Raw genomic sequence first — 13,373 nt, 5'->3', positions numbered from 1 at the left:
AAAAGCACTCACTGTATGGGAGGAAAGATGGGGTCATCCTCTGTCAGAAACACAAAAGGATCTTCTTTGAAGCCGAAGAGTTTCATCTTCTTGGAGGAGGAGGGCTGGAACAGACAGAGAGCTAGTCAATGGGGAGAAGCAGAGGCAGAAACTGCACTATCACACACCATCCACTAGGAGACACTGAGACCAGCAGAACTACTAAGGGCCGAAAGTTAATGGAGATTTAAAAAGGCGTTTAAGATGCTAAAGCTATAACTGGGTATAACTGGGTTTGTAGTACTAAGTAATAATAGTAATTTGTAGTAATAACACATACATTGCATAAATCAAGTGTATAGTTCACCCCAAAACGTAACAGTTTCTGTTGATTTCACTCATCCTGAAGTCATTAAAATTTAGGGGACTTTATTCAGTAGAACATTAAGGAAAACTTTAGCTGAATCCTATGGAGCCAGATCAGTCTTAAATAGAATATATTTGCATTCATAAAATCATAAATGCACAGCACAATTTGAAAATTCCAAACAAAATTCATAAATCCACAACTACTTTCCTCATGCATTATGAATTATGTTAGATGCGTTTATGAACCACTGAATGTGCATTAGAAAATGTTCACATGAGCATGGAGTGCTTTGAATTTGTGTGCGGTATTTTTGAGACCTTCCTGGCAGGACATGATTCGTAAACATCTTTTTTTGGAGGATATTCTGTTTAGCCATGGCAAGTGAGTTTAATTGACCAACCAAAACGCTCCTTACTGAAACTCAAGAAGCTCCACCATTTAATTGTTATTATTTGATATAAGATAAAATAAATTATTTTATCAAGACCTTTATATATACATAATTGTGTAAACATTTGAAATGTATTTATGTAGAGATGCATATGTGTGAGCGTTTGACACATATTTTTGCTTTTACATTGAATTGATGAATTGTGTTTTGAATTTACGAATTGTGCTGTGCATTTGCGAATTTATGGATGCAAATGTATTATATTTAAGACTGATCTGGCTCCGAATCCACAGTCCTTGGTGATTCATATAATGGCAGTGAATGGTAATTTTATTTAAGATAAAAAAAATTTAAAAATCAACGCAAAGAAACGACTCCAAAACCAATCCCTGTGGCTCCTAATGATCCACTGAGATCTTGTGAAGTGAAATGATCGGTCTGTGTAAGAACGGTGTATTTTTTTTTTTAAACAAAGCTGGGACAATATTATTAATGTTAAAACTGCTCGGACTGCTGACAAAATTTCTATATTTGCTTACTTTTAAAAAATGGTTCTACTCTGTTCAGCTGACAGCAAACACCAAGCGTTTATTAACAATAACATTTTGAAAGAAAAACAAAATGCTGTAGAAACTGATTCAGTGAATTGATTGGCATCGTGACAACACTAGTAAGAAACAGAACTTTATTTACAATTATTAATTAGCTTTAAGATCCACAGCCTGTTGCAAACTATTCTATGGTGCATCTGCAAATACTGTTCATTTGTAGTCCGTTGTGCTTAGAATGACAATACTTAGTTTGGGGATGCAATAAATCAATACCCATCAACCGCTACCAACAAACTGCTCCCCTGACCTTTCGTTCTTGCGCCCTTGCAATTTCATCATTAAAGTGACAGAACTACATTCACACATGAGCCGAGATCGGTTTTGACCAGACTGAAGATTAAAGCTAATATACTGTAATTAAAGTTCTGTTCTTACAAAGGCCGATATTTAGCTTCAAAAGAGCTCAGTGGGTCCATCAGGAGCCAAAGGGATTGATTAGGGCCCAATCCTGTTACTTTTTTACCCTTACCCCTTGGCTCTTAAAACTGAGTGTGAAGGAGAATGGCATCAAATTTACCCCAATAGAAATGGCACACTCCACTACAACACCTACACAGGTCAGCATCATATGTCATCACAAGCTCATATGGAGATTTACAATGGCCAATGAGTGTAGTTATTCCAGTTGCGTTATTTTTTGGTATTATCTTCAGGAAATCACCAAAGGCAATGGTTTCATGTTATCATAATAATATAATGTGGCAAGTACTATACTGTGTATATACATAGTGGCCATATTCATCTATGGTAAACACAAATGAACAATTAACATTATACCAGGCACTGTAAAACGGTACTTGCCAGCCACTAGGACATTTCTGAAAGGGTATTCGAGTGTCATTGTGTATATTGTATTTGTGGGACTGCTATCAAGAGTTATTATGGTATTACAGATAAATTTGGTAAATTTGGCTTCTTTTAATATATTGTTTTAAAGCATGACCGTAAAAACACAAACATTGTTATGAATAATAAAAAAACTATCCTTGTTAGATGTAAAAATCTTATAATGGCCAAAAGCTTCAATATCTCCAGACATTTTGCAGTTGTAGACGGTGTATTCTGGAAAGTTTTGTACCCCTTGGTTTCTAGTGTCATCTTGGAAAATCTCAGTTTCAAGGTCTATCTAGCCCTTTCTCTTAGCCCTACGCCTTCAAGCTAAAGAGAATTGGGGTAGAGGAAGGGCTAAAGTGTAAAATTGGGATTGGGCCTTAGGCTTGATTCTATGTGTATTTTCTTATTCTAAAAAAGCATTCAGTGCTATTATATAAATAAACAAGACCCCAGATTCAGCTAAAATATTCTCTAATGTTCTACTGAAGAAAAAAAAGGGTCGCCTACATCTTGGATGACCTGTGGGTGAGAAAATAAACAGGACATTTTTATTTTGGGTGAACTACCCAAAGAAGAGAAGAGGAAAGAGAGAGGAATGAAGTATCTTTCTATTTAAGAACAGCACAGTTTCTGCACATCTATTAATTTAACTACCCAGTAAATGGAGGAAACTGTTTATTATAAACTGTTCAGATTGTACAAACACAACCTTACAAGAAAAATGTATATGCCATTGTGTCTTCAGCTTTGTCATTACATTACTTTTCTGAGAAAATAATACATAAAGCCAATTAATAAGTATTATTAATAAGTTACTATTATTATTTCCAGAGTTGCCAATGTTTCTGGAGATTATTGATGTGACCATGCTACAATTATCATTGCATACCTGTTATCAATCCTTTTATAACTTCCAGCCATATCATTTTACAACTACTTATCGTCATTGTTCCTAAAATTATTGTTATTAAAGCTAAACCTGCTCATTCATGTTAACATCACTAGACAAATCTGAAATAAGTGCAATATTTAAAAACAATGATAATTAAAACCCATATGGACTCATCAGCTTTATAGTTTAACATCACAGACTAACACATCTTCATTAGTGTATCCCAAAATGCAGAGCACACCAAGAAAAAAAGACCAGGCAAACAGCCCTGAAAACAATAGAACAACTGGACTGTCACAAAACACACCTGACTGCAGACACTCACCCACAGACATTATCTTTCTTGACCTCTACGGGCTCTGGTGTCTCAGGGACAGACGGGTTTCTCTCCCCCTCCTGCGCCTCCACAGGGGCGTCAGTAGAGGGTCCGTCTGCCGGTGGGACGTCAGTGGGGGATTCGTCCATCTGCAGCTCCTCCACAGGAGCCACTTCACCAGAGGAGCTCACTTCCTTATTACGGAGCTACACACACACACACGCACACAGAGAAAACCCAGAGACAATAGAAATGAGAATACACTGGTTTCACATTTCAAAGACAATGATAAAGAGGGGAGATTCATCTATGAATGTGCTTATTGGCTAAAAACAAAATCAAAAATAAAGAAAAAGACACCAGAAATGTACTCTGTTAAAAATACTGGATTCTCTATGCTTCTGTTTGAAATTTTAAAATAATATAATATAACCAATAATTCAACAAATAATAATATAATCCAATAAAATAATGATTTAATATAACAGAAAACCAATAATATAATAAATGTTGAAGACTAAAAACGTGCAAAACTGTCAAAAGAGAGTAAACTATTGATGAGTATATGAAACAGGGTTACTTGCTGCTGCTGCTGATAATGATAATAATAATAATAACAATAATAATAATAATAATAACGATGATAATGATAATGATAGCACTGATAATAAACGAAATTATGAAATACTGACAATAATGAAAATAGTAAAAATAATGGTTTAAGATTAAAACTTATTCTTTTTTGACACAAGGCAAGAACCTTGACTAGTATATGAAATGGTGTTACTTGCTGCTGAAAATAATGATGATGATGATAATAATAATAATAATATAATAATAATAAAAAATAATAAAACAATACAATCATAATAATAATAATATAATAATAATGAATTATAAAATGAAAACAACAACGGCAACAATCTATCATTGTAACTACAAATTCATTGTGCTGAAAGAGCAGAAAATAAAACAGGCATTCATGTTCAAATTTACAATTTAATAAAAAAATAGGTCAAAAACATAAGGTTACCGATGGTCCTAAATAATAATAATAATAATAATAATAATAATAATCATATAATGTAAAAAAAAACATACAAAGTTTTTATTCCTCAACACTCCATAACACATCCTTTACATAAAACCCACATATAGACTAAATTATAACAGCATCCACTATAAACATTATGTAGGTCAAGCCAAAACCAATGTTTTCAATATGAAACTGAAACTAGCAGTGTGTGTTAAATGTGCTAAAATACTCAAGTGTCTCTCATTCGGCGTCAGTCCAAATGCGTTTCGCTCATTTGTATTAACTGCATTACACTCACCGGCCACTTTATTAGGTACACCTGCCCAACTGCTTGTTAACGCAAATTTCTAATCAGCCAATCACATGGCAGCAACTCAATGCATTTAGGCATGTAGACATGATCAAGATGATCTGCTGCAGATCAAACTGAGCATCAGATGGGCTGGTCTGAGTATTTCAGAAACTGCTGATCTACTGTGCACAACCCTCTCTAGGATTTACAGAGAATAGTCAGAAAAAGAGAAAATATTCAGTGAGCGGCAGTTCTGTGGGTGCAAATGCCTTGTTAATGGTCAGAGGAGAATGGCCAGACTGGTTCGAGCTGATAGAAAGGCAACGGTAACTTAAATAACCACTCGTTACAACCGAGGTGTGCAGAAGAGCATCTCTGAACACACAACACATCAAACCTTGAGGCGGATAGGTTACAGCAGCAGAAGACCACACTGGGTGCCACTCCTGTCAGCTAAGAACAGTACACTGAGGCTATAATTGCACAGGCTCACCAAAATAGGACAATAGAAGATTGGAAACACATTTTCTGCTCTGATGAGTCTCGATTTCTGCTGCAGGATATATTCTTGCCACACTTCGGGCCCATTAGTACCAATTGAGCATGATGTCAACGCCACAGCCTACTTGAGTATTGTTGCTGACTATGTTCCTTTATGACCACAGTGCACCCATCTTCTGATGGCTACTTCCAGCAGGATACGCACCATGTCATAAGTGTGAATCATCTCAAACTGATTTCTTGTACATGACAATAGTTCACTGTACTCAATGGCCTCCAGTCACCAGATCTCAATCCAATGGAGCACCTTTGGGATGTGGTGGAACGGGAGATTCGCATTATGGATGTGCAGCCAACAAATCTGCAGAAACTGCTTGATACTGTCATGATGATACAGACCAAATCTCTGAGGAATATTTCCAGTACCTTGTTGAATCTATGCCACGAAGGATTAAGCCAGTTCTGAAGGCAAAAGCAGGTCCAACCCGGTAACAGTAAGGTGTACCTAATAAAAAACCGGTGGGTGTATATCAGCCATCTGAAACAATACCTTTGGATGACGGCGGTTCCATGGCATTGGAGCCTTTTTCACCAACACAGCCACAAAAAAAACCCACCCGTGTTCTGGTGGTGAGGCAGTATCCTCACACTGAAAACACAAAAGAATCATTACAGCTTGACAACAATCAAAACTCTTCATAAACAAAACCAAGTGATGGTTTACTCAGTTGTTGGTACTGCTCCACTACTACTGTGGAGGTACAGTGCCATCTGGTGGAAAGTGTCAGTAAAACACAATAGAGTCCTTCCAGAACTTACCATCTCTCCAGTCTCATTTCTGCCAGCTTCTCCGTGTCTAATGGTGGAAACATGGTGGGTCTGATCTGTGTGTGTCGACTCGTTGGCACTTTTAAAAAGTCAGAGAACCACTGACCTTCTTGGTCATTACCTAAAAAAAAAGAGAGAGCTAGGTTACCCATGTTTGGAGTCATTAAGATTTCTTTTTAATTAAATTACTTCTTTTTTTGTTATTTGAGCTAGTGTGCATTCAATTGATCAGAATTTTTTACAAAAAGGTTCTATATAAAAAAAAAAAAAAAAGAGTCTAAATATTTGTTGTTTTTTTAATGGAGTAATGTTTTCCGCAAATATTCTGGCCAACTAACATTTTCAATGACTAAATCAGTCATTCAGTGAATCATTATATTATTTACTAAATCATACAATAAAAGATATTCCAGATTTTTTAAAACACTATGTTTTAATGACCTGTTTTACTGAGAATCAGAAACGGGTGAAGAAAATGCAGAATTTGAAAAACAAAAAAATAAAATAATAAATAAGCTTGCTTGAGCTGGCTTTTTTTTTTTAAAGATTTATTTCTGGCTTTTTGCCTATATAATAGGACAGCTATTGAGACAGGAAGCGACGTTGGAGAGAGAAGGGGGGGTAGTGGTAGGGAAATGTCTTTGAGCCGGGATTCAAACTCGGGATGCCCTGACGTGCTACAGCACGCTAACCACTAGGCCAGGGGTGTCCAAACTCGGTCCTGGAGGGCCGGTGTCCTGCAGATGTTTAGTCTCAACTGCGTCAACACACCTGCAACGGATGTTTCTAGAAAGGCCTAGTAAGTGCTTGATTAGCTAGCCCAGGTGTGTCTGATTGGGGGTTGTAACTAAACTTTGCTGGACACCGGCCCTCCAGGACCGAGCTTGGACATGCCTGCACTAGGTATTGTGACGATGCGTGAGCTGGCTTTTGACTTGTTAAAAAATGGGTTAATGGAATAATGATAGACAAAAAATATAATCTAACAAACATTCAGTCACATAACTATTAGGCTGTTTCGCTGACGTGTGCAGTAGGATTACTAGCATAGCAGTATTTTCGGCCATTGCACTGCAAGGAGATTAATAACTTTCAATTGTTACTAATAGCAGTTTACATTTTTTTTCATGTTTTTCCAAAATAAAAAAAAAAAAATAAAAAAAAAAGATGTGCTTCATGCTGGATGGAAACTTGACTAGTGTTGCTTTAGTGAAAGACCTCCGTTTCCTACAGCTGCTGTGCTGCACTGAATGCAGGGAAATGACTGAATTTATGCAGAGACATAAACCTATGCAAAATCAAATTTGTAGTCAGAGTGGAGTTGAGTTCATTACTTTCCAAGATGTAATTCCAGCATATATTTGAGTCCTGGGAGATCTGGAGAGGCATCTGCTAACTCTAAAGAACCTGAGAAATAAGCAGAGCAACAAATAAAAACAATAAATAAAAATAGGTTTTAAAAACTTCTTGCTGGGAAACAAAAAAGGTAAATCCTAGTGGTTTGAAGGATGTATGAGAAAAAGTATCAAATTTAATTGGCATAGTCGTATTTTAGGGTCCTGTGCTGTGATCATTAAATGGCGTCTTAACATATTAACACTACCGGTCAAAAGTTGTAAAACAGTTAATGTTTTAATTTTTTGTCTCTTTTGAGTCAGCCATTTCTGCATTACAGTACAGCAAAAACTTAAAACATTTTAAACAACACTTTATTTGAATACAATTTAAATGTATTTTGTTTGTGTGATTTCAAAGCAGAGATTTAGCACACTAATATTCAGATTTGCAGTTCAATAACTTGTTATTATTATTATTATTATTATTATTATTATTATCATCATCATCAGTAGTAGTAATAATAGAATAATAATAATAATAATAATAATAACTAATAATATTATTAACAGTTGTTATGACTAAAGTTTATTTCTTTCTTTTTGTGCACATGCATAGGTTCATTTCTTTGTCCTGCCTTCTTGTGTGGTTTTTTGTGGTATCCCATAGGCTCCCATTTCAATATGGCCAGGCTTCTGATTAGCTGCTGGTCGCAAAGAGCTATAAAAGGGGACTTCCGGCAAAGTTTCAAGGAGCTCATTTGTGGTGCGATGGTTGCTGAGAGTGGAGAGCTCCTGGATTCCCCTACCCCTCGGCGATGACCAACCTTTATTCTTGTACAATTGTGCAGTTTTCTTGCAACTTTTTGATAGTTTGAGCTTGTAGGGGTGGCCTGCTATTTATTGATTACTTTTGATTTTATTTTGAAAAAGGTCAGCTTCCTGTATTTTTTTTTTTAAGATTTACTGGTAAATTTAGGTTATTACTTTGCAGAATCTTTTGTTTGTTATTTTGGCTTGTGGTCCACCATGAAGAGTTGCTCATTTAAATAGCTATTTTTTTTTTTTCTATAATAAATCTATTCAATTACTCTCAACTGAGCATCCGCGTTTGGTTGTCAACCAATATTTTTGCATGAGCTTTTTTTTGTTGTTTGGGAAATCCACCTCCCACAACCTAATTTCATTTATTAAGCCAATGTTGTTTCCTGTTCCCCTAGACTTGGAGCGTACAAAACAGTTGAGATTGTTTGATGAATAAAGCTTGGTCTATTTGGTAAAGAAATAATAGAAATTAATAATATTTAATAAACTTATTTATTAAGGATGCATTAAATTGATCAAAAGTGCTAACAACTTTATAAATGTCACAAAATATTTCTACTTTATATAAATGTTGTTCTTGGAATTTCTATCTTTCTATTTTATTATTAAAAAACCTACCAGCTACTGACAAAATAACCCAATACAATGATCTTCTGACCAGCCAATCAGATTATTAGAATGATTTCCGAAGGAATCATGTGAGTGGAGTAATGATGCTAAAAATTCGCTTTAAAACCAAAATTATAAATTATAATCAAACAGAACAAGTTATTTTAAATGACAGTTTTTGCTGTTACTTTGCATCAAACTAAACGCAGAGTTGGTGAGAGACCATACTTTAAATAACTTACTTATTCTAAAACTTTTGACTGGTTAAAAGTTAACATCAATATAAAACTGTCAGTCACAACAAAGAAATTGTTGTAACACGATGTACAAAAGGGAATCATAAACTTTAACACATCTAGAATCATGGCAAATCAACTGAATGGCGAAAAACAAGCTTAAATTGCAATCAAACACCTTTACCTTCACTTTTCTCCAGCAGGGCGGCAATAACAGCTTCATCCTCGATGGGGTTCAGAGAGCAGGTGGAGTAAAACCATTCTGCCCCCTACGCCAGCTGCTCCACCCCACGCACTGCGATCCGCAACTGAAGCCTTAAAAACAGAGAGACTAAACTTAAACTTAATACACACACACACCACACACACACACACACACTTACAACATAAAAAACTGCTCTGTTCTGCAGCCACTGCATCTTTACAACCGAGATACACAGAGCCATGCTGACAGAGCAACACAAACAAAATACACCTCTAATAGATGCAAGCATCTCCAACAAACACCAACAAATCACAGCTAATTCACTGCTGCTGCCAAAAGCTCCAGCTCCAGCCATAAAGAATAATCATGCATTAAGACATGAGACAATGAATGCACTAGGACACATCAGAATCCTACTGTACTGCTAACAAAATTGTGTATACTCTGCAGAAGAGTATGAGACTCCATTGTGACTTTAACAAAGTCGTGCATATTTAGCAAATCAAAGGATTTAAAACAGTCTGTTTAATTAGTCTGCTAATGGAGAAGGAAAATAGACATGTATTGGTCTACGGTGAGGTGTTGGCATTGAGTATAATTTAAAAAAATTATTAAATTGTACAGAATATGATCAATACATGTATAGAAAGCTCACTAAATGCAGAAAGTAAAAATTCTTGGTTAACTTAAAACCTTCGTGAAAATATCAAAATATAGATTTTCTGTAAAATGACACTTATTTTTTTTCCTGTACATTGGCAGAGAGAGCTTAACACTTAAGAAAACAAGTGCAATTACAAAAACGGCAGCAAATTAAAATACAATCTTATCCATTTGACAGCACACATGCTGCCAATTATCACAATGCAACACATTAATAAGACGCATCCATTTTCTTACAATGCAAACATTTACAAAAAACACTCTGCATTTTCTCACATTAATTTCAAATAGCTCGGAAACACAAGAAATTGTTTCAAGAGGACCATTAGAACGTGACGGAGCCGGCTATTTAGGCTTTATAAATACTAAAGACACAGGAATAAAAAAATAAAAAAAACACCTCACCTTTTAAAATCACCTACAACTTCACTAAGCAATAGTCACGTCACAGTGGCGTCAGTCACATTTTTGGGTCCACTCGAACATTTCTTCTGTTCTTTTTGTGTAGTGAGAAATGCCGCATGTTTTCATAATTTGTTTGCGTTATAAGAAAATGCAGCATGTTTAATGTGTATGTGTTGTGAGAATTTGCAGCATGTATGAAGATCTTTTCTTAATTTGCTGGTGTTTTTTGTAATTGCACATGTTTTCTTAAACAGCAGCATGTTAAGCTCTACTGGCCACCGTATTCCTGAGCTGTACTTATATAAAAGAAATAAATCAAAGAATAAATGTACAAGTAAATTCTTGCTGACAATGGGTAAAACCTAATGGTCTAAAGATATGAAAGAGTTAAAGACTAGTAAGGCTTAAAGTCAATCTTTTGGGGTCTGCGTATTTCATTAAAATAAAGCTGTTCAAATGTTTCCATATGATTCTTATTTTAAAACATACCAAAGCCAGATTTTTTTTAACTATTTGACAATTACTTTTAAGAGGGTGTCTGCTGTAGATCATGGTGAAATGGATAATTGGCATTATTGTTTTCTTCAGAAAAAGATGTCATTTAAATTAAACAGGACACATTCAAAAGTACAGAAAAAATTAAAAGCTACAACTAACTTAATTACATGTACACTTACAATATAGTGCCTATTCACCTTATTCTCCGCATACGAGTGGGCGCAGCCATTTGAATCATTTTGGCTCGAAACTTCCGGTCTCATTCACTTCCATTCATTTTTTAAATGTTTAAAACAGCTCGTTTTGCTGCTTGGTGTTGCAAACTGATATTTTCTTATTGTATATTTTACTTTGTCTGTATTGTCAATGCAAACACTTGTTGTAGAGTAAGTAGTTGATCGTTTTTTGCCGTTTATCATCTCCTAGTCATTTCTCCCATAGGCAAACGGAATGGGAAGTTTCTAAAACAAATCGCAAACCGCACGCACTTCGCATTGAAGAATAAGGTCAATAGAAAAATCATCATACCCAGTGAAATCTTAGACCTTAATCACATTACACCCTGCTGTTTTAGTTAATATGGAACTAAAACTGCTAGGCAGACTTTCTTTTCAGCCTTATAAACAGGCAACGTAAACAATGCTCGTAAACTCTTTGCAACGATAGAGAAACTCACAACCCCCTCCATCGGATTCCCAGTGAGCTACTCTCTGAAAGCAAATGTAATGAGTTTGCTCATTTCTTTACTGACAAGATCAATAATATCAGAAAGGCAATCAGCTCATCCAATCAGCCAAATTGTGTCGACGTCAGACTAGCTCAACCACAACTTAAGAAATCAGACATTATGTCCGATTTCATGGCAATTAATGGCAAAATCTTAGAAGAGATCGTGCAAGTTATGAAAACATCAACCTGCAGTCTTGACACGCTCCCCACATCATTCTTTAAAACGGTGTTGACCTGCTTAGAAATGGATCTTCTAAAAGTGGTAAATGCTTCACTTCTCTCGGGGATTTTTCCTAACTCACTTAAAACTGCAGTTGTTAAACCCCTCTTGAAGAAGAGCAACCTGGATAACACCATATTGAGCAATTACAGGCCCATCTCAAATCTCCCTTTCATTGGCAAAATCATTGAAAAAGTTGTTTTTAACCAGGTTAACAAGTTCCTAATCTACAAGGGGTGTTTGGACAATTTTCAATCTGGTTTCAGACCACATCACAGTACAGAGAGCGCCCTTATAAAGATAATCAATGACATCCGCCTAAATACAGATTCAGGCAAACTAACAGTGCTGGTACTGCTCGATCTCAGTGCTGCATTTGACACTGTCGATCACAGCATACTTCTGGATAGGCTGGAAAACTGGGTTGGGCTGTCTGGGACGGTCCTCAAATGGTTCAGATCTTACCTTGAAGGAAGAGGTTACTATGTCAGTATAGGTGACCATAGGTCAGGGTGGACACCCATGACATGTGGAGTCCCACAAGGCTCGATTCTGGCACCACTCCTGTTCAACCTTTATGCTCCCTCTGAGCCAAATAATGAGAAAGAACCAAATCTCCTACCACAGCTATGCTGATGACACTCAGATCTACCTAGCCTTACTGCCTAATGACTACAGCCCCATTGACACCCTCTGCCAATGCATTGATGAAATTAACAATTGGATGTACCAAAACTTTCTTCAGTTAAACAAAGAGAAAACTGAAGTCATTGCGTTTGGGAACAGAGATGAGGTTCTCAAGGTGAATGCGTACCTTGGCTCTAAGGGTCAAACAACAAAACATAAGGTCAAGAATCTTGGTGTGACTCTGGAGTCAGATCTGAGTTTCAATAGTCATATCAAAGCAGTTAGTAAATCAGCATACTATCATCTCAAAAACATTGCAAGAATTAGATGCTTTGTTTCCAGTGAAGACTTAGAGAAACTTGTTCATGCTTTTATCAGCAGCAGGGTGGATTACTGTAATGGCCTCCTCACTGGCCTTCCCAAAAAGACAGTCAGACAGTTGCAGCTCATCCAGAACGCTGCGGCCAGAATTCTGACCAGAACCAGGAAATCAGAGCACATCACACCTGTCCTCAGGTCTTTACACTGGCTCCCAGTCACATTTAGAATAGATTTTAAAGTATTATTACTGGTCTATAAATCACTAAATGGCCTAGGACCTCAATACATTACAGATATGCTCACTGAATACAAACCTAACAGATCACTCAGATCTTTAGGATCAAATAGATTAGAAATCCCAAGAGTTCAGTCAAAGCAGGGTGAATCGGCTTTCAGCTACTACGCCCCTCGTTGCTGGAATCAGCTTCCAGAAATGATCAGATGTGCTCCAACATTAGGCACATTCAAATCAAGACTGAAAACACATCTGTTTAGCTGTGCCTTTACTGAATCAGCACTGTGCTACGTCCGACTACTATGTTTTTCTCTTCTTTTTAATTCTTTTATAACACATTTTATCAGCTTTTATTTTATTTTTATTCTTACCATTTTTATGTTTGTTTTTAATTCTCTTATAATTGTTTCTTTTAT

The 13,373-nt window shown here is 36.2% G+C and overlaps 1 pseudogene; it reads right to left on the bottom strand.

Moving 5' to 3' along the window:
• Nucleotides 1-13,373, bottom strand: part of LOC130246310 (RNA cytosine-C(5)-methyltransferase NSUN2-like) — a 49,671-nt pseudogene that overhangs the window by 25,870 nt on the left and 10,428 nt on the right.

Source organism: Danio aesculapii, chromosome 19 (assembly GCF_903798145.1).
Source record: "Danio aesculapii chromosome 19, fDanAes4.1, whole genome shotgun sequence".
Lineage (NCBI taxonomy): Eukaryota > Metazoa > Chordata > Actinopteri > Cypriniformes > Danionidae > Danio > Danio aesculapii.
Note: the sequence above shows the minus strand (reverse complement) of the source record. Positions and strands in the feature narration are given on the sequence as shown.